At 45.6% G+C, this 25,023-nt stretch overlaps 1 protein-coding gene across 1 annotated transcript in view; it reads left to right on the top strand.

Annotated features, from left to right (window-relative positions):
* Nucleotides 1-25,023, top strand: part of UBAC2 (UBA domain containing 2) — a 482,592-nt gene that overhangs the window by 402,122 nt on the left and 55,447 nt on the right. The gene's annotated exons all lie outside the window — the stretch shown is intronic.

Below are 25,023 nucleotides of genomic sequence, written 5' to 3'. Positions count from 1 at the left end.
CGTGCCGGATGACTTGCTGGTTGGAGGGAGCTTGATATTTTTTCACCAAAGGTGTCCTCTCATAACGGTGGTGTAGCCAGACTGCCAATTTTGGGTGGGCCTGAACCCAAAGTGGGTGGGCACAAAATTTTCTCCCTACCCCACCCCCCAGCAAAATTTAGTCACAGTCTCAGATGCATTTGTCACACAGGGTAAAGTGCTGCTTTTCAGTGCATCCGATTTCAGACAATTTATTTAATAGCCTAATCCTTTTCAGTGAGCTTTCAGAGGCCAAAACCTCCTGCCTCAGGTCAGTATAATGCTGTTACGGTATCCTCTCCTGACCTAAGGAAGGAAGTATTGGTCTCTGAAACTCAGGCGCCCCGTATAAGAGGCTTGGGGAGGCTAAGCCTCCCCAGCCCAATTGTCGACTTCCGCTTGTGGTGCAGCCCACCCTCCCGCCCGGCGTATTTTCATCTTTTAATTCCGTGGCACCGACGTCAATGAAGAAAAAGACTACAGGCTCGCCGCCAGCTTCTCCCTTCTCTCTGCTCTCGCGGAAACAGGAAATGCATCACGGGACACTGTGTGCAGAGAGAAGGGAGAAGCTGGCGGCGAGCCTGTAGTCTTTTTCTTCATTGACGTCGCTGCCACGGAGCGTATGGAGGTAAGGTCCGCCCCCTTTAGCCTCCCCAAACAGTTGGGCTACCGACCGTCTATGCTGAAACTTTATTAACACAGGTACCATATTACTTTATCCTAAATTAAAAATAAAATTATTTTCTTTACCTTTGTTGTATGGCCATTTACTTTTTCTCATTGTGTTGCTCCCAGTCTCTAGATTCTGCTTTCCTTCGTTTTCGCTTAACTCTTCTGCCAGGGTTTCCTGGCCATTTGTCATTTTTCTCTCCTTTTTCTTTGCTTTCTTCAATATTTTTCTGCCTCTCTCTGTGTCCAGATTTAATTCATTCTTACTATCCATTCTTTAATTTCCTTCATCTACTTATGGCTTTTCATCTTTTTCTCACCCTTGTTCTCCCCATGCCCCTTCCTCTTATTCTCCAATCTTTCACTACTCCCCCTTTCCATGCAGCAGCTCTCCTCTTTCTGTCCCCATCCTTCCATCGTCTCCCCTCTCTCTCCCCATCCTTCCAATAGTCTCCCCTCTTTCTTTCTGCATCCTTCCATCCAGTGTCACCACTTTCTCCCTACCCTTCCATCCAGCGTCTTCCCTCTTTCTCTCCCCATCCTTCCACCCATCTACCCTCTCTCCTGATCCTTCCATCTAATGTCTCTCTCCCTCCTTCTAACCAGTGTCTATCTCTCTACCCTTTTCTGTTCAGTGTCCCTTCTCTCTCCACATCCTTCCAGTTCTCCCCTTTCTCTCGCATCCTTTCATCCATCTCCCCTCTTTCTCTCCCCATCCTTCCATCCAGTGTCTCTCTCCCCATCCATCCGTTTTCCCTCTTTCTCTGCCATCCTTTAAAAAGATTTTAAATGCTCCCAGGTTTCGACCTAATTCATGTTTAATGTGGGATATAAATGTCATAAATAAGTAAATAAATAAATAGATAGAAACGCTGAATGTTGAGCACCTGATTCTCATAACATGATGTCTGTTTTAGTGGCCCTTTACCAGGAGAAAAAAAAATCTCTGCACAAATATAATAATCTGCCCCTCCAAATGACACACTGATTAAGATTTATAACAAACTACTTCCTCTGTGTACATCCGTATGCTGCACAAGCTGGAATGTTTGAAAATATAAATGAGATTAAAAATAAAAATGCTACCAACAATAAAGAACAACAACATGGGATGAAGCAGCTATCGGTTTGCTTTGTGTTGAGCGAACGCAGAACGACGCCTGCACGAGGAAGGGGAAACACAGATTAACCTAAGTGGCTTCAACTACTGACGTCACTTCATCTCCTGTTCTCAATAAATCCTCTTTGCCGATAGGTGAGCTTAACGACAAGAAAAAATGTTTTTAAAAAAGCGCGGCACCGTAGGCAGCCTCGAAGCATTGGCTGCTGGCTCTGCAGGCTCCTCCCATCTCTTACGTCACTGCCCCTGTTTCGCTCCAGGGGCAGTGACGTAAGAGACGGGAGGAGCCTGCAGAGCCAGCAGCCAATGCTTCGAGGCTGCCTTCGGTGCCGCGCTTTTTTTTAAAACATTTTTTCTCGCCGTTAGCGTTGGCGCTCAGCTCAGTCAGCTGAGTGCTTCTTTTTGTAGCACCGGCCCTGCTGCTCAACAGGAAAAGCAGCAGTGGCCGGCAATGGGAGCTGGGGCTGGCGCGGGCCTGGAGGAAAAGTGGGTGGGCGGGCCAGAGCTGAAATTGGGTGGGCCTGGGTCCAGCCAGGCCCACCCGTAGCTACGCCCCTGTCTCATAACCTCCGACCGGTGGGTCCTTCAAATACTCCGGTCAGGATACACCCTCAATCTGGAATCCAAACCTCCAAATTGCCCACCGGGAGCTAATTCCTACAGTTTCCAGCACAAACAGGTACTTGCAGAGGAACTCTCCGCTTCTGAAGGCCCAAGCGGTCAAACCTGTTCCACCAGGGGAAGAAGAGCTGGGATTCTATTCCAGGTACTTCCTTGTGCAGACAAAGACAGGGGGGATGCGTCCCATCCTAGACCTGAGAGCCCTGAACAAATTTCTTCTCCAAGAAAAGTTCAGGATGGTTTCTTTGGGCACCCTTCTTCCCATGATTCAAGAAAACGATTGGTTATGCTCTCTGGACTTAAAGGATGCTTACACATACATTTCGATACTCCCAGCTCACAGGAAGTATCTTCAATTTCGTCTAGGAACTCAGCATTTTCAGTACTGTGTACTGCCCTTTGGTCTGGCGTCTGCACCCAGAGTGTTCACAAAGTGTCTAGCAGTAGTCGCAGCATCGCTACGCAGACTGGGAGTGCATATGTTCCCTTATCTCAACGATTGGCTGGTGAAGAGCACCTCGAAGGCAGGTGCTCTACAGTCCATGCGAATGACTATTCAGGTGCTAGAACTACTAGGGTTGTGATCAATTACTCCAAGTCCCATCTCACCCCAGTTCAAAAGTTGGAATTCATTGGAGCTCTGTTGAACACGAAGACAGCTCGAGCTTATCTTCCCAAGGCAAGGGCAGACAACCTCCTCTGCCTGGTGTCCACGAGCGTCTCAACAGATCACGGCTCGGCAGATGTTGAGGCTTCTGGGGCACATGGCCTCCACAGTTCATGTGACTCCCATGGCACACCTACATATGAGATCAGCTTAATGGACCCTAGCTTCCCAGTGGAATCAAGCTGCGGGGGATCTAGAGGATGTGATCCAACTGTCCACTGACTTCCAGAATTCTCTGTAGTGGTGGACAATTCAATCTAATTTGACCTTGGTACGTCTATTCCAAATTCCTCAGCCACAAAAAGTGCTGATGACGGATGCATCCCTCCTGGGGTGGGGAGCTCATATAGATGGACTTCACACTCAAGGAGCCTGGTCCTTTCAGGAAAAAGGTCTTCAGATCAATCTCCTGGAATTGTGAGCGATCTGGAACGCTCTAAAGGCTTTCAGGGATCTGCTGTCCAACAAAGTTATATTGATTCAGACAGGCAATCAGGTTGCCATGTATTACACCAACAAGCAGGGGGGCACCAGATCTCACCCTCTGTGTCAGGAAGAGGTCCAGATGTGGCTTTGGGCTTGCCGTCACAGCATGTTTCTGCAAGCCAATTATCTGGCAGGTGTTCCATCTGAACCAGTCAATTGTCTTGCCAACGTTCTTTCCCCGTCCTCATATCCGCCCTGGCAAAGCATTGGCCTTTTACGTGGCGCGGACAAAGCCCTTCAGACAGTCCGCCCAGTTGTTTGTTTGTTTTGATCCCAACAGGAGGGGAGTCGCCATCGGAAAACACACAATCTCCAGTTGGCTAGCAGATTGCATTTCCTTCACTTATGCCCAAGCTGGGCTGTCTCTAGAAGACCATGTCACAGCTCATAATGTTAGAGCCTTGGCTGCGTCAGTGGCTCACTTAAAGTCAGCCTCTATTGAAGAGATTTGCAAGGCTGTAACATGGTCATCAGTCCACACATTCACATCTCACTACTGCCTTCAGCAGGATACCCGATGCGACAGTCGGTTTGTGCAGTCGGTGCTGCAGAATCTGTTCAGGGTTTAGAATCCAACTTTACCCCCCTAGACCCATTTTTGTTTTGTTCCAGGCTGCACTCTCAGTTAGTTGTTTATGGTTTCAGGTCAATCTATGCTATGTCCTCGCTGTTGCAAGGCCCAATTGACCAATGTTCATTGTTTTGGGTAAGCCTGGTTGCTAGGGATACCCCACATGTGAGAACAAGCAGCCTGCTTGTCCTCGGAGATAGCGAAGATACATACCTGTAGTAGGTATTCTCCGAGGACAGCAAACTGATTGTTCTCACAAACCTGCCCTCTTCCCCTTTGGAGTTGTTGTTACTAGTTTGTTCTATGCTTTTTGATTTAACTAAAGGGCATGCTCACGTGATGGGCGGGAAGTCATCCGCGCATGCACGGTGCGCGTGATTCACGCGCTAGAAGACTCTAGGCAAAAAACTTTTAATTTTTGCTTCAAAATTTGTTCCGTTTCCTGGGCCGACGCGGACGTCGACCCACATGTGAGAACAATCAGCCTGCTGTCTTCGGAGAATACCTGCTACAGTTAAGTATCTTCGCTTTCCTGTAGCAAGGCATACACTATCAAATTGGATTGTATCCTATATTCAACTCTGTAACATTCAAGTGCACATACTAGGTATAAACTTAGATAGCTCTCTGGAAATCTGCTTCTTTTGAAAGCATATGCAAAGCAGCTACATGGTTCTTACTCCATTCTTTTACTTTACACTACTGCCTGGGTAGTCTTACACGACCTTTGGTCAAGCAGTACAGAAAAAACTTTCCATACAAACTATTAAACTCTTATCATAGGCATTTACACAAGTTACTCCAAAACATTGGAACAATCAACTGCCCTTCTCAGATGTGGAGCAACCCTTAGATTAAGAGTCACCCACTTGTGTGGCTGATTACATCCTACTTGTCTGATTACATCCTGCTTGTCAGTGGAGAAACAAAGTTCTTATCTTCAATGCTTTTTTTTAGGGGGTACTTGGGGGTACTGAGTACCGGCACCTTTTCCATTGTCTGCTAACATTGACCTATGGATCCCAAGTTTTAATGAAAGAGCTCAGGCTCTACACACCAATTCTGCCTTGTCATAGATTCTGTGACTGGTTGCAGGGCTTGGCTGTTGTGGGGTGGGTCCCTCAGTGATCACCCTACCCCTGAAGGGTGACCTAGCGTTTGAGTATCGTCACCTTTTTTGCTAGAAAAAAACACTACTTATCTGTAATAGATGTTTTCTGTGGACAGCAGGGTTAATCAGACACATAATCCCATTCACCTCATTGAGAGTTATCTTTAAGCTTTAAATTAAACTGAGGAGACTGCAAAGCCACCTGCACATGAGAGAGGCAGTGCGTGGCTGCAGCTTTGTATGAGTTTGGGTTGATAGGTAATTGATCCTATTGTCCCCATTAAAGGAAGTATTTTTAGCTTTCATAAAAGGCCGGCTACTTGGTTTTCTCCAGAAGCATGATATATAAAAAGGCAGAAAACTGGAGAATGTCTGGATTAGGTCCAAGAGTCCAGAATATAAATTAGTTTATAAATTCCACATAAAACTATCTAATTCTAAAATTAGAGGCTAAGAAGTTTTATTTTGTAGTATTTTCCTAAAGCGGAAAATCATTCTGTGATGATGATTCAAGTGGTTCAGGAATTGCAAAGTCAAAGCTCTTTGATGATGGTAACAGATATTAAAAATTATCCTCTCATAGTGCCTGATTTTGTTAATGCTTTTAGACTGAAAATAAATATTTTAAGGGAAGAACTTTGGGGCTCTTTTACTAAGCTGCAGTAAAAGGGGTCCTGTGCTGGTGGTCATGTTTGCTGCACGCCAGGCATAACTGTTCACGCCTACATTTAGGTGCGCCTATATCAAGCTTGAATTCTGGAACACAATCTTGGTGCACCATCAGGACGCCTAAAATGTAGCGCACAGCAGTAGGTAAGCCATGAACTTCTTACAGGGAGTGCCTCTCTCTCCACTTCCCCCACCCCCACCTTAAAATCCTCTCGGTGTCTTCACCCAGTAATGGCATGATATGAAGTACTTTGACCATGTCATGTTAAGAGAGTCAGCTCTGGTGAGTTTTCTTTTCTATTTCAGGCACCTTTGCTACAAAACATTCACATTGATCTTGATGTACTTGAAAGATGGTTTCTCCAGAGTACAGTTTAGATACGTGGGAAAGAAACAACATCCTATATAATAATTTGCACCATGAACGTTCCATGAAGCTGCCTGGGCCCGTGCCTCCATTCTGATTGGCTGTGGGACTGAAGCCTCAGATGACATCATCCAGAGAGCCCAAGCAACAGCAGTGCGGGCCCAGGCAGCTTCATCGAACGTTCATGGAAAATAAAAGCTTAGAAAAAGAAAGGACAAAAACCAACCGAGACTGTCGCCCTCCCAAACCGCCCTCCCAAACTACCCCTGACACAACAGACAAGATAAGGGGGGGTGAAAAAACACATGAAAGAAAGCGACAGAAGCAACTTAACTCCTGCTGCCATGACACAGGCGCCTGACAGGCAGCTCCGAACAGAAAAGTGGAGTGGAGGAGTGGCCTAGTGGTTAGGGTGGTGGACTCTGGTCCTGGGGAACTGAGGAACTGAGTTCAATTCCCACTTCAGGCATAGGCAGCTCCTTGTGACTCTGGGCAAGTCACTTAACCCTCCATTGCCCCAGGTACAAATAAGTACCTGTATATAATATGTAAGCCGCATTGAGCCTGCCATGAGTGGGAAAGTGCGGGGTACAAATCTAACAAAAATAAAAGAAAAAAGAAAAAGATGACTTGAATCCTACTCCGAAGCCTCTGATGCGCCCCCCCCCCCCCCCCAAGGCTCATCAAACATCCCCTCCCCCCACCTGAAGCACATGAACACCCCCCCCCACCCTGGGCACATCAACCCCCTCGCCACTCGCAGCTGCCACTGGTAACGCTTTCTGGCCACTGCTGCTGCTTCTCCTGTTGAGCAGCAGCAGCCGCTACAAAAAGAAAAAAAAACATAAATGTTTTTAAACCCAGCCCAAATCATTCACAAATGCCCGAGTCTTAAAACAAAGTCTCTGCAGCCTCCTCTCGCCTCCACTTCAGTGCCCCTGGAGTAAGACCCCGGAGGAGTGCAGCGAGGTGAGAGGAGGAGCGGCTGCAGAGACTGCGTTTTAAGACTCGGGCATTTGCGAATGATTTGGGCTGGGTTTAAAAACATTTATTGCTTTTTTCCTTTTTGTAGCAGCCGCTGCTGCTCAACAGGAGAAGCAGCAGCGGCCGGACAGCGTTACCACTGGCAGCTGCGGGTGGCTGGACATGGGTAGCTGGAGGGGGAGGGGAGGGTCGCTGGACATGGGTGGCTGCAGGGGGGGCAGGGGGAGAGGAGGATCGCTGGACATGGATGGCTGGAGGGGGCTTAGGGGAGAGGGAGGTGGGGAGCGGGTCCTCAGACCAGAGAGGTGGGGGTGGGGAGGGGGGCCCTGCGAGAGGGGGGGTGTGGGCTCACACTCACTCACTGTCTCTCACATACACTCTCTCTGACACACTCCCTGTCTATCACACTCTGTCTGTCACACACACACAGTTTCACACACACAGACACTGTCTCTCACACACTCTCTCTCTCACACAAACACACACACACTCTGTGTGTGTGTGTCTCTCTCTCTCTCTGACACACACACTCCATCTCTCACAAACACTATGTCTCAAACATACACACTCCGAGGAAAACCTTGCTAGCGCCCATTTCATTTGTGTCAGAAACGGGCCTTTTTTACTAGTATATCTATGAAATGTACTGAGAGCAACTGAGTTTCCAGAGATGGCAGTTTGCAATCTTCCACCAAGATTAAGCTCTTGAGAGATAAGATAACAACATCTGGGGAAACTAGCAAATAAAAAATGCAGACTTCCTGTTGTTAACATCAACAGTATTTGAATAGGACCTGTAGTTTGAAATGCATTTCATTTGTGTAACTATGTTTGAAATTCAGAATTATTCTATTTGAAACTCATTTGAAGACAAGTTAAATGATGATTCCATTGTAACAATTGCTATTTAGAATTTAGAAAACTAGTATAATATTGATAAAAATAATATATCTTTATAGTCCAAACTGGATATTGACCAAAATGCTTTGAAAGACTCTCTTCCCCCCCCCCCCCCCCCCAACCTCTTAAGCTCGTGATGATTTCTGCCACCCTGAGAGAGTACTGTTTAGGCAGCATAAGTGATCCATGGTGGCGCCAGGATTAGCCTCCTCTTCTAAGCCACATCCTCAAATCCAGTGATTAGTTAGCAGGGGTTGTCACTAGAAGCAGCTGTCTCATCCAGCGTAGAGAATCTGAACATAGAACTATGTCGCATCCTGAACATAGGGTCCATGTCATTAAAGGACAATCTTTGTTTCATAACAGCGGTCATCGTATCTGGCTTTCAAAAAGGTTTAGATGAGTTCCTGGAGGAAAAGTTCATAGTTTGCTATTGAGACAGACATGGGGAAGCTACTATTTGGGTTTCTGCCAGGTAGTTGTAACCTGGATTGGCCACTGTTGGAAACAGGATATTGGGCTAAATGGACCATTAGTCTGACCTGGTATGGCTATACTTATGTTCTTATAGTGCTGCTTGAAACTATAATATAAAGGGAGAGGAATACTGGTATTTATATTTTGCAGATTGCATTTAGATACAATAGGCATTTCCTTGTCCCCAGGAGGCTTACATTCTGAAGTGGTACTTGAGGCAATGGAGGATTAAGGGGGTGATTCTATAAAATGGATACTAACATTTATGCAGAAATTATGTGCATAAATGTTTAGAATAATGACGTATATGCACATATGTGTGCCCATAGGTGTGTAAATGCCAAAATTCTATCTAAATATCATTTTGTAAATAATGCACATATCTTACATGTTGTGTATTTTTCAAGTAAACCTCTAGGTGGCATGTGGGCAGGACTCATGTGTGTAACTTATAGAATACTATAAGTTACATACATGTGTCCAGTATTTAGGCACAAGCAATTATACCAGCTCTATGGCTAATGTAAGTGCTCACATCTAAATTATAGGTGTGCATTTCACCTGTTATGCTAGTATTCTGTAAAGAAAAGTAGGTGCCTGCTTTCCTTTATAGAATAGACTAGACTTTGAGCCCGTAAAAACGGGCTATTATAGGAAGGGGGGGTTGAAAGGCCCGCCCCCGCAGCCGAGTTTGCCGCTGCCCCTCCCCCTCCGAATTCGCGCCCCCCCCCCCCCCGAGCCATCACCACCCACCTTCCACCCGGCCGGGCCCTCGCTCCGCTATTGAAACAGCGAGGGTCCGGGAACGCAGCACTGAGCTCTGCTGAGCTGCCGACGTCGGCCTTCATTCTTCTTCTCTGCCTGTCCCGCCCTCGTGTGACGTAACGTCGTCGAGGGCGGGACAGAGGCAGAGAAGAAGAAGGAAGGGCGATGTCGGCAGCTCAGCAGAGCTCAGTGCTGCGTTCCCGGACCCTCGCTGTTTCAATAGTGGAGCGAGGGCCCGACCGGGTAGAAGGTGGGTGGCGGCGGCGACTCGGGTGGGAGGAGCGTTAGACGGCGGTGTCCCTCCCTCAGAAATGCGCAGTACAGACCCTCTGTGTTCCGCCCCCCCGTCACACGTATTGACGTGGGGGCGGGGCAGAGAAGGTCTCTACTGCGCATTTGCGAGTGAGTACGGTCACTCGCCGTTTATAGAATAGATTCCACATAGGTGCACTTTATAGAATTAACCCCCCCTCCCTCCCCCAAGTGATTTACTGAAGGTCACAAGTAGGGTCAGTGGGCTTTGAACGTTGACTTCACTGGTTCTCATCCTACTGCTCTAACCCCTGGGCTACTCCTCCATTTCTAGTTATGGAGGCACTTCAAATATTTACAAGGAATTAATAAGTAAATTGTGTAAGTTATTTGAAGCAGATATTTATAAACTGTATGTGAAATAAAAATTCTTCAGTACAGGTTTTTAAAGTCTGTCAAGGTTTTGATGTTTCATGTCATCTAGGTTACATAAAAAGCAGAAAAAAATGAAGGAAACCACAGAATGAAAATTGAAAGTGCTGTCGAAAGCACTTATTCTTAAGAAACAGAAAAACAGCTAGAGGAGCACTGTGCACAGGATATAATGTAAACTTCCTGAATACACCCAAAATGTTAATATATTCTTTAATGTTGAATAAACTGAGCAGATGGTTGCATTTTTACCAACCTATTCCTCTCCTGTTAGTTCTGAAGCTCACTGCATACACAGAAAAGTATGGACATCACAGGAGGAAACTGTTTTATTTTTGCTTGCATTCTGTAAAGTCTTTATCTTCCTGCTATATATGTAGCACACAGGTTCATTCGCAGAAAGTGGGAGATGGGTTTTGATATTTATCTCTGGTCATCAATGACTGGGCAGGAGTAGGCAACCCCAGGCCTTAACTGCCTCAAGCTAGTCAGGAATTTCAGATATCAACGGTGAATGTGCATGAGATACATTTGCTTCTTATAGCTGGATATGTTGAAAATCCAACTCAGGGATCAGAGTTTCCTATTTCTGGTCAAAGATGAGCAATAGTGAGGATGCATTACAGAAACACTTCAAGACTCCAATAGAAAGGAACCAGTAATTTGCGGAACAATTTGAATGGTAAAACACTTTTCAGATGACATCAAGATGACTTTTGGGCTGGACAAGTGTGTTAAGGTGACTTTCCTTAGGGGAAAGTTGGGCAACACTGAAAGTATTTCTCTGACTGATGACTGTGAGATAAAGGAATTTGAATGGGAAGGTGTATATAAACATTTAGATGTGGAGGAAGGAACAACTATCAAAAAGAAATCGCTGAGAGAAAAATATCAGTAAAGAATATTATAGGAGATGATATTGAAGAGTGCATTAACATCATGGAATAAGATACAGGCTATTAATCAACTGGTACTTCCTGCACTCTCATTTAGCTTTGGTATTGTAGACTGGCCTCTTAAAGACCTTGAAAAAACTAGATGTGCGAATGAGAAAATTACTTCTAGTCCATGAATGCATCTTTAAGAATCAGTGTTTGCCTACACTGTATATTTGTGATAAACACAGGACTGCCCTACCCTGAGGAGGCTACCAGAGGGTGCTGGTCTAATGTGTGATAAATACAGGACTGCCCTACCCTGAGGAGACCACCAGAGGGCACTTGTCTAGTGAAAACCTTTAAATGCCAGAACTGGTCACTAGAGGGAGCCCAAAGAGGTATGTCCATGTAATGACCTGAAGGGACAGCTAGGGGGTGCTCAGGGTATAGGACCTGCCCCCCCTGAAAAGGCCACCAGGGGGAGCTCTCAGAATTGGCAGTGGAAAGGTGGAGAGGGTTCTGGTCCTGGACCTTTCTGGAATCAGGGGGAGGGGCCTAAAGAGGTGGGGAGTATTAGCCGCCCTATAAAGAGCACCCTCCAAGAAGAGAAAGGAGGGAGGGACCTGAACAGAAGGAGACCTTCAGGAGGAGCTGAGGCTGAAATCTTCTGGAGCTGGCCAAGGGACCTCCGGGAAGCCAGAAGTGAAGGGAACTGACAGAAAAAGAAAAGGGACCTCCATAAAGCAGGAGCAAGAAGGTACTTAACTTGATGTGTTGCTAAGGAAGCCAATGTGAAAGGAACATTGGGCCAGAGGGAACTGAATACTAGTTGAACTGGACTAACAGCCATGGGGTGGAGGACAGGACTGTAAAATCAGAGTGAGAGTAAAAAGTCCTGTCCGGGGAAGGAGGCTGTTAGATTGAGACCCCTGTGCTCTATGAAGAGGGACTCAGTCCAACCAGTGACTGTAAGAGACCTGGAAAAGAGGGTGTGAAAGACTTTAGGTTGGCATTTATCCAAAGTTGTTGGTAAAGCATTTTGCATGTGGCTGAGTATGATAATGTGCCTAATTTGCATATGCCCCAGAACTCTCTAAATAGGAATGTTTTCCCAATCAAACAAACCTGAATAAGGAAAGAGACACAGAGGCATTGCTTACCCAGAGGGAAGAGAAGGAGTTTACCCTAAGAAGCGGGGTGTGGAGGGAGGTCATGCTAAAGATAAAGAGGAGCCCAAAGGTTGAGATAGAGACTACAGCATCCTAGAGAGAAGAATTGTCTCTGAGCTTTTCTTAGAGGCAGAGCTCTTGTGAACCTGGGTGGTGAGCTTGTGATACAAGACAAACACCCCAAGGGGGCCTCAACACATAAGAGTTGCCTTGGAGCTCTTTCCTAGAGGCAAAGCTTGAGTGCCTATTGGTTGAGTGCTGCTGGTTTAAGCTATTGGCTATAGAGGTATCAGCTGCGGGAGTCCAGGCAGAGTGCCCCAGTGAAAGGGGAGATCAGGAGAGGTGGGCCTTTGGATGCTAATGACTACACACTGAGGACAGGTTCCAGTCAGTATTACAGGAGTCCCCAGAGCTATCGACTAACCGAATCCGGATAGAGACCTAGTGAGAGGAAATCTTGTGGAGTGGGCCTGTGGCCACTAGAGGCCCATCACAATATTCCTAGATCTGAAGGAGGGATAGGTCTCCTAGAAATAGATTACACCTATTGAGCTACTTTCATAGGCCTCCAGGCTTACCTAATGGTATCAGATCCCAGTACACAACTTCCAGAATTCAGTTCTATCATTAAACTTGGACAAGCATTCTGACAAGTCAGTGGCGTACCAAGGGGGGGGGGGCGATGGGGGCGGTCCGCCCCGGGTGCACGCCGCTGGGGGGGGTGCCACGCGCCGGTCAGCGTCGTTCGTTTCCATGCTTCCTCTGCCCCGGAACAGGTGTGCACCCGGGGGTTCTTTCGCCGGGGTGGGGGGTATCCCTTCGCCGGGGGGGGGGGGGGGGTCAGGCTGCACCCGGGGGGGCGGGGCGCATCGGCGATCCACCCCTGGTGTCAGTGCCTCTCGAAACGCCACTGTGACAAGTAGAAGGAATGGTTGAAAATCCATTGGTACCAAAAGGGAAGAAAGCAACAGAATTTTTGAAGGAAGAGAAAAAACTCTTCCAGAAAATGTTCGAGACCAAGAAGATGTGCTAGAAAGATACAGAAATATTTCCCATCATTTTGGATGCCACAGGTTTGATCAAAAAGGACTTCCAAGAGCACCTGGATAAGTTGCCTATACATTTTACATCTTATGAACTCCAAACTGAAGCTCTCTTTGGCACAATGAAAGTACAATGGCGAGTGTTAGCAGTAAATATGAGAGACCGAGATCATGGCTTAGGAGTGAGGTTCATTCCTGTCACGGTATGTGTAAAACTATTAGGATGTACAGTGCTTACGCATAAAATAGTGAACCTGCCCTCTTGTCCCACAGCCAGTGGGGTTTTCAGGATATCCACAATGTATAGGCATAAAATAAATGTATGTTTACTGGGTCTCCAATGTGTGCAAATAGATTATCGGGCTCATTTTCGAAACAGAAAAACATCTAAAAAGTGGCATAAAGCAGCATTTGGACGTTTTTCTCACAAACACGTCCAAATCAGTATTTTCAAAACCCATTTCTAGATATTTTTCTATGAAGTCAGTCAGAAGTACGTCCAAATATCAAGGGGATGTATCAGAGGTGTGTTCAGGCAGGGACATGGGTGTTCCTAAGACTTAGACATTTTTCAGCCATAATGGAACAAAACAAAAACATCCAGGACTAAAACTAAGATTTTGAGCTAGACCTGTTCCCCCAGTGGACAATAACCCCCTCCCACCCCCCCCCCACCCCCAAAATATGATGAAAAACATTACTTGCCAGCCTCAGATGTTATACTCGTGTCCATTAGAACAGCTTTCAGATCCCTGAAGTAGTCTAGTGCTGGGTGCAGTGCACTGCAGACAGGTGGACCCAGGCTCCTACCTCCCCCTACCTGTTACACTTGTGGAGGAAACTGTGAGCCCTCCAAAATTCACCAGAAACCCACTGTACCCACATATAGATGTCCCCTTCACCCGTAAGGGCTATGGTAGTAGTGTACAGTTGTGGATAGTGGGTTTTGGGGGGCTCAGCACAGAAGGTAAGGGAGCAGTGGTGAGATGTGTACCTGGGGGCATGTTATGAAGTCTACTGCAGTGCCCCCTAGGGTGCCCTGTTGCTGTCCTGGGATGTCAGGGGGACCAGTCTCTTAAAAATGCCGGCTCCTCCTACATCCCAATGGCTTAATTTTGTGCGTTTTGCACTTGGACGTTTTTTTAGGTTTTTTATTTATTTATTGCATTTGTATCCCACATTATCCCACCTCTTTGCAGGCTCAATGTGGCTTACAATATATCGTGGATAGTGGAAATGAAGGAGAGTAGACATTTAGTGTTACAGAAGTATATTGGGTTGCATGGTAATGGAGAACATGATAGTGATGTAGTGTAAGTCATTCTTAGCATTGCTTATTAGATATATGTGTGGATTTCACATGTTTTGGTCTTTGTGGTATGTTTTGTCGAAGAGATTTTCGGAAGTTGGTCAGTTCATAGGTTGCTTTTAAGTTACGTGGCAATACGTTCCAGAATTACGTGCTCATATAGGAAAAGGTTGATGCGTGCATTAGTGTATATTTTAGGCCTTTGCAATTTGGGAAATGAAGATTAAGGAATGTGCGAGATGATCTTTTGGCATTCCTGGGTGGTAGGTCAATCAGGTTAGACACGTAAGCTGGGGCCTCGCCGTGGATGATTTTATGTACTAGGGTACATACTTTGAATGTGATGTGTTCTTTGAGTGGTAGCCAGTGTAGTTTCTCTCGTAGGGGTTTTGCACTTTCGTATTTTGGTTTTCCAAAAACAAAATGTCCAAATCACAAAACGTTGTTCGCAACCATATTTTCGAAAACAAAAGATAGATGTTTTTCTCTTTCGAAAATAACCTTCTTTCCTATTCGGATTTGGGATGGACTTAGACGTCATATCGAAAATGCCCCTCCACATCTCTTACATAGTCTTTGGAGATATCCTGAGAAAATCAGCAGGATCAGGGGCCAGGTTTAGGAGCCACTACTGTAAGGAAAGTAAAAAGAATACAACATCCTTTGCTTGGTCATATTTCTCTTTCTATGCATCTTGGCGGTAATTTTTATTCTGCACAGGACGCTTAGAATCTCATGAGTCCTGTGAACTGATGGACCTGCAAGCAAATTGTCATTAGGAACTCACCGCAGAATACCCATATTCCCTGCTTGAATCCTGCAAAAAAAATTGCATGAGATCATTTTATATAGTTAGTAGTAGGTTATGAATCTGTCTTTGAAAGTTTTGTGAATAATATAGGCCAACCTTTTATGAAATAACACCGCTACACCTGCCTTTTTATTTTGAGCACAAGATTGCACACATTCTTTCACCCACCATTTTTTTGTGTGTGTTCTTGGGAGCTAAGATGTGTTTCCTGAGATAATGCTATGTTGGTTTTATTTCGCTTCAAAGTTTGAAGGATCTTAGCAGTGGCGTAGCTAGGGTAGTTGACACCCGGGGCCGGTCATTTTTTAACATCCCCCCCAAATCCAGTACTAGGCATACCAAGAATACAAAACACTCAGGACCTATAGAGCAATTCTACCATACCATAAGCAGTAATTTGTACAAGTCACACAAGGAAAAGGAAAGCATCTTAAACACTACAGTGAGCACTAGAACATCAATTCACCTATTGTAAAACGAAAACAGACAGATTAGTACAGATCATCAATCCTGCACAGTCAATGCCAACCGAAAGCCATGTCTTTTTCACAAACACAGATGCACCCTAATCCACTATAGAATAAGTAATCATAAACTTTCTATTTAGACAAAAATTAAACTGAACCCCCGATGCCAGACTCTGCATACAATGCAACACCACAGAAACAGAAAATGTCCCCTAGTACTGTGCAAAAATATAAAGATAGCAGATGTAAATTTGAAAAAACTAATACAAATCACCACTTTACAAATTAACAAATAGAAATAAAACAAATACAGAAAATAAAATAATACCATTTTATTGGACTAATACATTTAGCATCCAGAGGCCAAAATCTCCTTCCTCAGGTCAATACAGTATAGTACTGCTACAGTATCCTATCCTGACCTGAGGAAGGGGGTTTTGTTCTCTGAAAGTTAAGTCAAAATGTATTAAAATTAGTCCAATAAAAAGATTACCTTATTTACATGTTCTATTTATAAAAATTTATTAACACAGCTACAATACTATATCCTAAAGCAAAAAAATAAATATATATATTTTATTTACAGTTTGTTGTCTCTGGTTTCTGCTTTCCTCATCTTCTTTTCACTGTCTTCCTTCCATCCAGCATCTGCCTTCGCTCTCTCTCTGCCATCCAGTGTCTGCCCTCTCTAATTTCCCTTCCATCCACTGTCTGCCCTCTCTCTCTGCCCCTTCCAGCCACTGTCTGCCCTCTCTCTCCCTTCCATCCACATCTGCCCTCTATTTCTGCCCCTTCCAGCCACCATCTGCCCCAGTCTGCCATCTCTCCCTCCCCCTTCCATCAACATCTGCCCTGTCTCTCTCTCTTCCATCCGCATCTGCCCTCTATCTCTGCCACTTCCATCCACCATTTGCCCCAGTCTGCCCTCTTTCTCTCTCCCCCTTCCACCCACCATCTGCCCTTTATCTCTTCCCCTTCAATCCGTCTGCCCTCCCTCTCCCATCCATCCAGGGTCTACCCTCCCTCACACGCCCCCCTTCCATCCAGGGTCTGTCCCCTCTCTCTCTCTGCCCCCTCTTTTCAGCCCCCATTCATCCACCACATGCCTTGCATCCCCCCTTTTCAGCCCCAGACCCATTCTCCCACCTGCCCCAGGCATGGACCCATTTTCCCTCCTGCCCCCTTGTCAGACCCCAGTTCCAGCTTTAGACCCCTTCTCCCCTCTGAGCACTCCCCTCCCCAGTCCCCTTCTCCCCTCTGAGCACCCCCACTCCTCTTCTCCCCTCTGAGTTCCCCCACCCCTCCCCAATCCCCTTCTGCCCTCTGAGCACCCCTCTGAGCTCCCCCACCCTCCCCAGTCCCCTTCTCCCCTCTGACCACCCCTCTGAGCTCCCCCACCCCTCCCCAATCCCCTTCTCCCCTCTGACCACCCATCTAGGCTCCCTCACCCTCCCCAATCCCCTTCTCCCCTCTGAGCTCTCCCCCCCGAACCGGTCCCATCCCATCCCCGTCCCCCCTCCGTTTAGAGCCGACAGAGCCCTCTTCTCCTGCCACCACCCTGCCTTTTTTTTAATCCATGCAGCAACGCAGGCAGCACCTCGCGTCTGCCCTGCGTGTGGTGTGAAGAAGAAAATCGCGTCACTGGCGTCGGGCCTTCCCTCGCTTTGTCCCGCCCTCTTCTGAGGTAACTTCCTATTTCCTCGAGGGCAGGACAAAGCGAGGGAAGGCCCGACGACGCCAGGACGCGATTTTCTTCTTCACAGCACATGCAGGGCAGACGCGAGGCGCTGCCTGCGTCGGTGCATGGATTAAAAAAAAAGGCAGGGTGGTGGCAGGAGACGACGGAGCACCCACCCACCCGCTGACACGCGGGGCGGACCGCCCCCACCGCCCCGCCCTTGCTATGCCACTGGATCTTAGAACGTTTAATAGGGGTAGAAATGCCTCCTATGTTCCAAGATCCTAACTTCACCATCTTAGGTATTTGCTGGATAACAATGAAACCAGGATGAGACAATCTGCCAGATAGGTTGGGGAGGTTGTCCTGGCTTAGCAGCCATGATGGGGCTCTCTCAACTAGAAGCTTTCATGTAGAACCTTCCGAAGTACACAAAAGATGTGGTTTCTCTCTTTAGACGGCTTACACCTTGTGGCTGGTTGAGGATTTTTTTTCTTTGTGGTGTTAAATGAAAGAAAGACAGAGAGAACTGAAGCAGGTGGTCAGAGGACTCATTAAGAGCCAAATGTATACAAAGGTTTCAAGGAAAGTCCACTATATAGAACCGTCTCTGACGCATACTAGTAGGAGGAAATAGTCCAATACTGGAAGGATAATATACCTGTCCAAATGAAAAAAGATATACGATCTGAGGCAAAAAGTTCAGATGTGTGCTAAGAAGTTCTTTATCATTAAAAAGATGCGATAATGCTTCTTAGTGAAGTAGCACCTGCAGTGCACAAACACGGTGTTTGGACTCACTGCCTCTATAAATTGTTTCCTCTGAGTGAGATATAACAAGACAGGTGATTGGATAGGCCTGGTGAAATGAATTCATACTAAAAACCCGTGACCTAGGCTTATAGTTTACCTTGTTATTAATATGTGTGCAAAAGGAGCATCCATAAAAGCAGGCAACTCTAAATTGAGTTCCCAAGCTATGTCTAGAGGTCAGCTGGGGTCAGAAAGGAGAGAACTTTTGTATAAACCAGATTGTAACGAATTGACGAACTATAGGAATGTGAGCAAACACCTTCAGAAATTAGAAAACAAATAATGCCACACACACCAGAAGGATACTCAGAGGCATTCAAAATTAAACAGCCAGTGCAGTCGAAAGAAAATGAGATACCGCTGGAGAAAAGTCAGGATCAAGTCATATAATTGATTGATGGGCCAAATTCATATAATGAAATAGAAAACTCGAATGGAGAATAGTGTCTTGGGGTTATGGAATGAGATCCAGTAGTTCTGGCAAGAAAAAACGGCTGACACAAAGCCGTGAAAAAGAACTAACACTGAGAACCACACATTCGGAGCCCAAAACAAAGTAATGAGAAATATGCATTCTAGGTCTCGAGTTGCATTATGAAAATATGCTTGCAATGAGAGGAACTGGAGAGAAGAGATATAGAAGTTCCTGATCCCAGGATAATAGAAATATACTGCCAAAGCAAAATGGACTACAGTCAGATACATGTAAAATGAAATTGTACACCACTTAGGCCTAAGCGGTGTATAAATATTTAAATGAATGAATGAGTGAATATGACTTTATATTAAGAAAGTAGAATTGTGGTTCTGAATGACCATTCATGCTATTACAATTTTGCGCTCAAAGAATCCACTAGAGAGTTGAATGTCCAGGAAGAACGATGCCGTGACAGTTCAAAGGTTGTGGTACCCCTTGCTTATTGAGATAATATTTGGCAAAAACCAATTGTCCATTTGGACATAAGAATATGTGAGTTACTAAATTACGGAAAATACAGAGAGCCTATTGAATGGACCTTAGTATGAATATGATGAAGCCATATATTTGCTTCATCACTTGCACACCTTGGAACATATGCTATGTCCAATATGCCATGTCCAATATGCCATCCAGTATTATTTAAAAGCATGTAATATCATCATATAGCTCAATAATAGGAGAAAGACAATGGTAGTCATATTAAACACAGTTAGAATATGAGGGAGTAGTGAGATATGGTCTGCATGATTGAGAGTGGTAATTGCACACCAAGAAACAGGGTGATGAGGGAAGTTTCCATATACCCCCATTGTTGCGCTGCGTTAAAATGTGAGCAAGCAGTGTTTTCTAGAAAAAACTAGTGTGTAGGAGACCCACCTTACTCTGGAAGACATGAAAGATATCCATGAAAACTTGGCATAAAATTCACCTGTCGTTCAAAAAATGGAAAAACATCTATTCCATTCTCATGAAGATGGGCCACAGATGTGACCAAACATGATGTGAACACTCATGGTGCTGATGTCAGACTGAGTAGAAGTACTCATAAGCATAATTGGGTTGTAACCAGAACAATTTGAAATAACTGTTCTGATACCTGCCCTTATAAGAAAAAATGTGGATGAAAAAATCCAGTGTTACTAGGGTGGAATGCAGTTTTCCATTCACTTATGTTGCTTGAAGCGCTTCTGACATGTACGCTTCTGGTAGATGTACTTGCTCCATTGGAGCAGACAAGGAAATAGAAATCATAGTATTGAGTGAATACCCTGAAATAGTGAAGACAGTGTCCGAGAGGAAGATGGCAAAAGGAAGACATATGTCCAGTATGCCGTCAATGATGTTGGGGTTAGATGAGACAGCAATGAAATTACACCGGTGCTACTCCATCAACTGCCTAATTGCAACTAGGAGAAGCTGGATAATGCATAAGGTTAAACAGCCCTCAAAGTGGTCGAGGACTGACTGAAGAAGGTTTGAATGTTTTTGGCAGTTCGTCAGTGACACAAAACAGATTATTCATGATGACAGAAATTTATAATGAAACACAGTAATAGACCACCATATTAGCGACAAATATAAAGGAGTGATCCATGTGCGTGCTTAGGAAAAATATACATTGAGTTTGGAAGAAGAGGGTAACCTGCACATTCCGTAGGCATTTATTATTCCTTAACACTGAATTCAAAAACAATGAATTATGAGGCTATAATTGGTTATTAAACCCATGATTATGTGGAACACCATGAGGGGCATAACCAAAAGGGGCACCCAAGTTTTCCTGAGGACGTCCTCGCAGGACGTCCCGGCGAAGGGGCGGGGAAACCCGTATTATCAAAACAAGATGGGCATCTACCTTTTGTTTCGATAATACGGTTGGGGGCGCCCAAATCGCAAAATTTAAGTCAACCTTAGAGATGGTCGTCCCCGATTTTCAGCGATAATGGAAACCGAGGATGCCCATCTCAGAAACGACCAAATCCAAGCCATTTGGTCATGGGAGGAGCCAGCATTTGTAGTGCACTGGTCTCCCTGACATGCCAAGACACCAACCGAGCACCCTAGGGTGCAATGGACTTCAGAAATTGCTCCCAGGTGCATAGCTCCCTTACCTTGTGTGCTGAGCCCCCCAACCCCCCCCCCCCCCAAAATCCACTCCCCACAACTGTACACCACTACCATAGCCCTTATGGGTGAAAGGGGGCTCCTACATGTGGGTACAATGGGTTTGTGGTGGGTTTTGAAGGGCTCACATTTACCACCACAAGTGTAACAGGTAGGGAGGGGATGGGCCTGGGTCCGCCTGCCTGAAGTGCACTGCACCCACTAAAACTGCTCCAGGGACCTGCATACTGCTGTCATGGAGCTGGGTATGATATTTGAGACTGGCATAGAGGCTGGAAAATATTTTTTTTGAGGGTGGGAGGGGGTTAGTGACCACTGGGGGAGTAAGGGGAGGTCATCCCTGATTCCCTCCGGTGGTCATCTGGTCATTTAGGGCACATTTTTGTGGCTTGGTCGTAAGAAAAAAGGACCAGGTAAAATCATCCAAGTGTTCGCCCTTCTTTTTTCGAGTATCAGTTGAGGACGCCCATGTGTTAGGCACGCCCCAGTCCTGCCTTCGCTACACTTCTGACATGCCCCTTTGAACTTTGATCGTCCCTGAAACGGAAAGCGGTTGAAGACGCCCAAAATTGGCTTTCTATTATGCCGATTTGGGCGACCCTGTGAGAAGGATGCCCATCTTGCGATTTGTGTCGAAAGATGGGCGCCCTTCTCTTTCAAAAATAAGCCTGCATATGTTGTATGAAGGAAATGCCTAATCAGCCTTAAATGTATAAAGTTGTACTGTACTGATGTGGTGCTTCTGTCCTATGTTATTTATTAGCTGGCATTGCAATACAAGTTCTATCTATATTTCAAAACTGCAACGCTAGTAGTCAAGTGGTGAATGTGTAGTATGCCATTGGCTGGTCATACAAGAAGAGTTCCATCTAAATCTAAGTAGAGAGGTGTGGTAGCCGTGTTAGTCCACTCTTAAAGGTTATCAATAGAAATCAAACAAAATAAAACATGGAAAAGAAAATAAGATGATACCTTTTTTTATTGGACATAATACATTTCTTGATTAGCTTTCGACGGTTGCCCTTCTTTGTCAGATCGGAAATAAGCAAATGTTTTAGTTGATAGTATATATAAGTGAAGCTTCAAAGCATTTCAATGACAGTCTAGCAAGTTAGTGAGAGTTAAACTGTCAACTTCCAGGAACTTGTCCAAACCTTTTTTAAACCCAGGTATGCTAACCGCTGTTACCACATCCTTTGGCAAAGAGTTCCAGAGCGTAACTATTTCCATGTAACTTCCTTGAGTGTCCCCTAGTCTTTGTACTTTTGGAACGAGTAAAAAATCAATTTACTTCTACTCATTCTACAGCACTCAGGATTTTGTAGACCTCAATCATATTTCCCCTCATCCGTATGTTTTCCAAGCTGAAGAGCATGACCATTCTGCGGTCTTGAAGTGATCTCAGAACTCTAGAGGTCCAAGATACGGCTACACTTTGTTAGTTTTTTTTCCTTGAACAGGATATAAACTACATTATGCACCTCTACTTTAGGAAAGCATTTGAATTCTCTTTGGATCAAAAAAATATGGATTTACCTAGACATAGCTCATTTGACTCAGAAAAAGGCAGAAATTGTTTTCTTTCCATGTGTCTTTGTTATCAATGTAAATGTTTGGTAAATTATTTGTGGGTGTGAGGGAATAGATGGTATAGGGAAGAGTTGATACACTGTTGATACAATTCAACCACCTTGCAGTAGGCGGCACTAGTCTGCTGAGGCAGAGCCTGAGTCAGAGGGGTGGGGCTTAGGCCAGGAGGGCGTTAAATTCCCTGAGCCAGAACAGTTCTGGTAGACCCTGATACAGAAGACCTCGGAGGAGAGAAGCTGCCCTGTAGTGTAAGGGTTCGCCTGCTGATGTTCAGTGATCGTGACCTGGCTGAGGTAAGCCACTTTTGCTATTTGACTGAAACTTGCAAGTTGTGTTTTGAAGTCTGGCTGGAGCCAAACCTGGCAGCGGTAAAACACGTGCAGGCTCGGCCCTTCTCTCTCTCTCAGCTGTGGTCCCACCCTCATTTCCTGTTTCCGCAAGGCCGAGCCTGCACGCGTTTTACTGCTGGTGGCCGCCGCCATAACCCTGACTTGGTAAGTGAAGATGACTTTTAAAAATCGGAGGGAAGGGGCTTGGAACTGGAAGGGAGGGACGATGACCCTGGAACTGGGAGGGAGGGGGACACGAACTGGGAGGAGGGGGGACCCTGGAACTGGGAGGGGGACCCTGAAACTCAGAGGGAAGAAGGGAGGGAGGACCCTGAAACTCAGAGGGAGGGGCCGTGAAACTCTGAGGGAGGGAGGGGGACGACCCTGGAACTCGGAGGGAGGGAGGGGGGACGACGACCCTGGAACTCGGAGGAACGGAGGGTGGGGGGGGGGGACGACCCTGGAACACGGAGGGAGAACACTGGAACTGGGAGGGAGGGGGGCCCCTGGCACACACTCTCAATCTCACACACACACTCTCTCTCTCACAGACACACTCGCACCTAGTCTCACTCTCTCTCTGTCACACACACACACACACACGTACATTCGCTCTCTCTCTCTCACACAGTCACTCTCAAACACACTCTCTTAAACATGCACACACCGAGGAAAACCTTGCTAGCGCCCGTTTCATTTCTTTGAGAAACGGGCCTTTTTTACTAGTGTTGAAATAATGGTTTACAAAATGACAAGTGGTGAGAAGATAAAAATTGTATGAATCATACAAAGAACTTGTAAACCAATAAAAGACATATAGAGGGGTATTTTCGAAAGAAACTCTGTCAGAATTTGGACGTTTTACAAAGACGTCCAAATTCCAAACTGGGAAGAAGGTAATTTTCGAAAAAGATGGACGTCCATCTTTTGTGTTCGAAAATACCATGGACATCCTGTGATTTGGACTTTTTGCGATTTTGAAGTCCTTGATTTTTGGCCATTTTCGAGAAAAAAACGTCCAAGTGTAAAACGTCCAAAGTCAAGCCATTGGGACGTAGGAGGAGCCAGCATTTTTAGTAGACTGGTCCCCCTGACATCCCAGGACAGCAATTGGGCACCCTAGGGGACACTGCAGTGGACTTCATAAAATGCTCCCAGGTACACATCTCACCATTGCTCCTTTATCTTGTCTTCTGAGCTTTTCAAAACCCACTACCCCAACTGTACATCACTACCATAGCCCTTACAGGTGAAGGGGGCACCTATATGTATGTACAGTGGGTTTCTGGTGAGTTTTGGAGAGCTCACAGTTTCCATCACAAGTGTAACAGGTAGGAGGAGGTATGAACCTGGGTCCACCCATCTGCTGTACACTGCACCCATCACTAGAGTACTCCAAGGACCTGCATGCTGTTCTAATGGACCTGAGTATAACATATGATTCTGGCATAGAGGCTGGCAAGTAATGTTTTTAATCGCATTCTTGGGGGTGGGAGGGGGTTAGTGACCACTGGGGGAGTAAGGGGAGGTCATCCCTGATTCCCTCCAGTGGTCATCTGGCCATTTAGGGCACCTTTTTGTGCCTTATTCGTTATAAAAAAGGGTCTATCTCAAAATGTCTTAGTTTTAGTCCTGGACATTTTGTTTTGTTCCATTTATTTATTTATTTGTTACATTTGTACCCCACATTTTCCCACCTATTTGCAGGCTCAATGTGGCTTACATAGTACAGTGAGGCATTAGCCACCTCCGGTGATGAAACTAATACAAGGTGATGTAATTGCCAATAAGATAAATGTGTTACAGACAAATTAGAGAATCGTAGAGAAGGGATTTATATAGTGATCATAGTGTCCATTATAAGTTTTGGTTTCCTTGTGTTGCTGGGTTCAGGCATTTAAGTTGGGTCAGTAGGGTATGCCTTTTTGAACAGGTTGGTCTTTAGTGATTTCCGGAAGTTGAGGTGGTCATACGTTGTTTTTACGGCTTATGGCTGAAAAAGTCCAAGAGGAACACCCAGATCCTGCCCTTAACCCGCCCCCTTGTAATTTGAACGCACTTCTGACGGACTTCATAGAACATCTAAAAATTGTTTTTGAAAATACCGATCTGCACATTTTTGTGAGAAACACGTCCAAATGCAGATTTATGCCACTTTTTGGACGTTTTTCTCTTTTGAAAATGACCTATGGAGCTATGTAAGTCTAAGTGCTTTGAAAATG

This window comes from Microcaecilia unicolor, chromosome 4, assembly GCF_901765095.1.
Source record: "Microcaecilia unicolor chromosome 4, aMicUni1.1, whole genome shotgun sequence".
NCBI lineage: Eukaryota > Metazoa > Chordata > Amphibia > Gymnophiona > Siphonopidae > Microcaecilia > Microcaecilia unicolor.
This window is presented reverse-complemented; position numbering and strand designations above follow the sequence as displayed.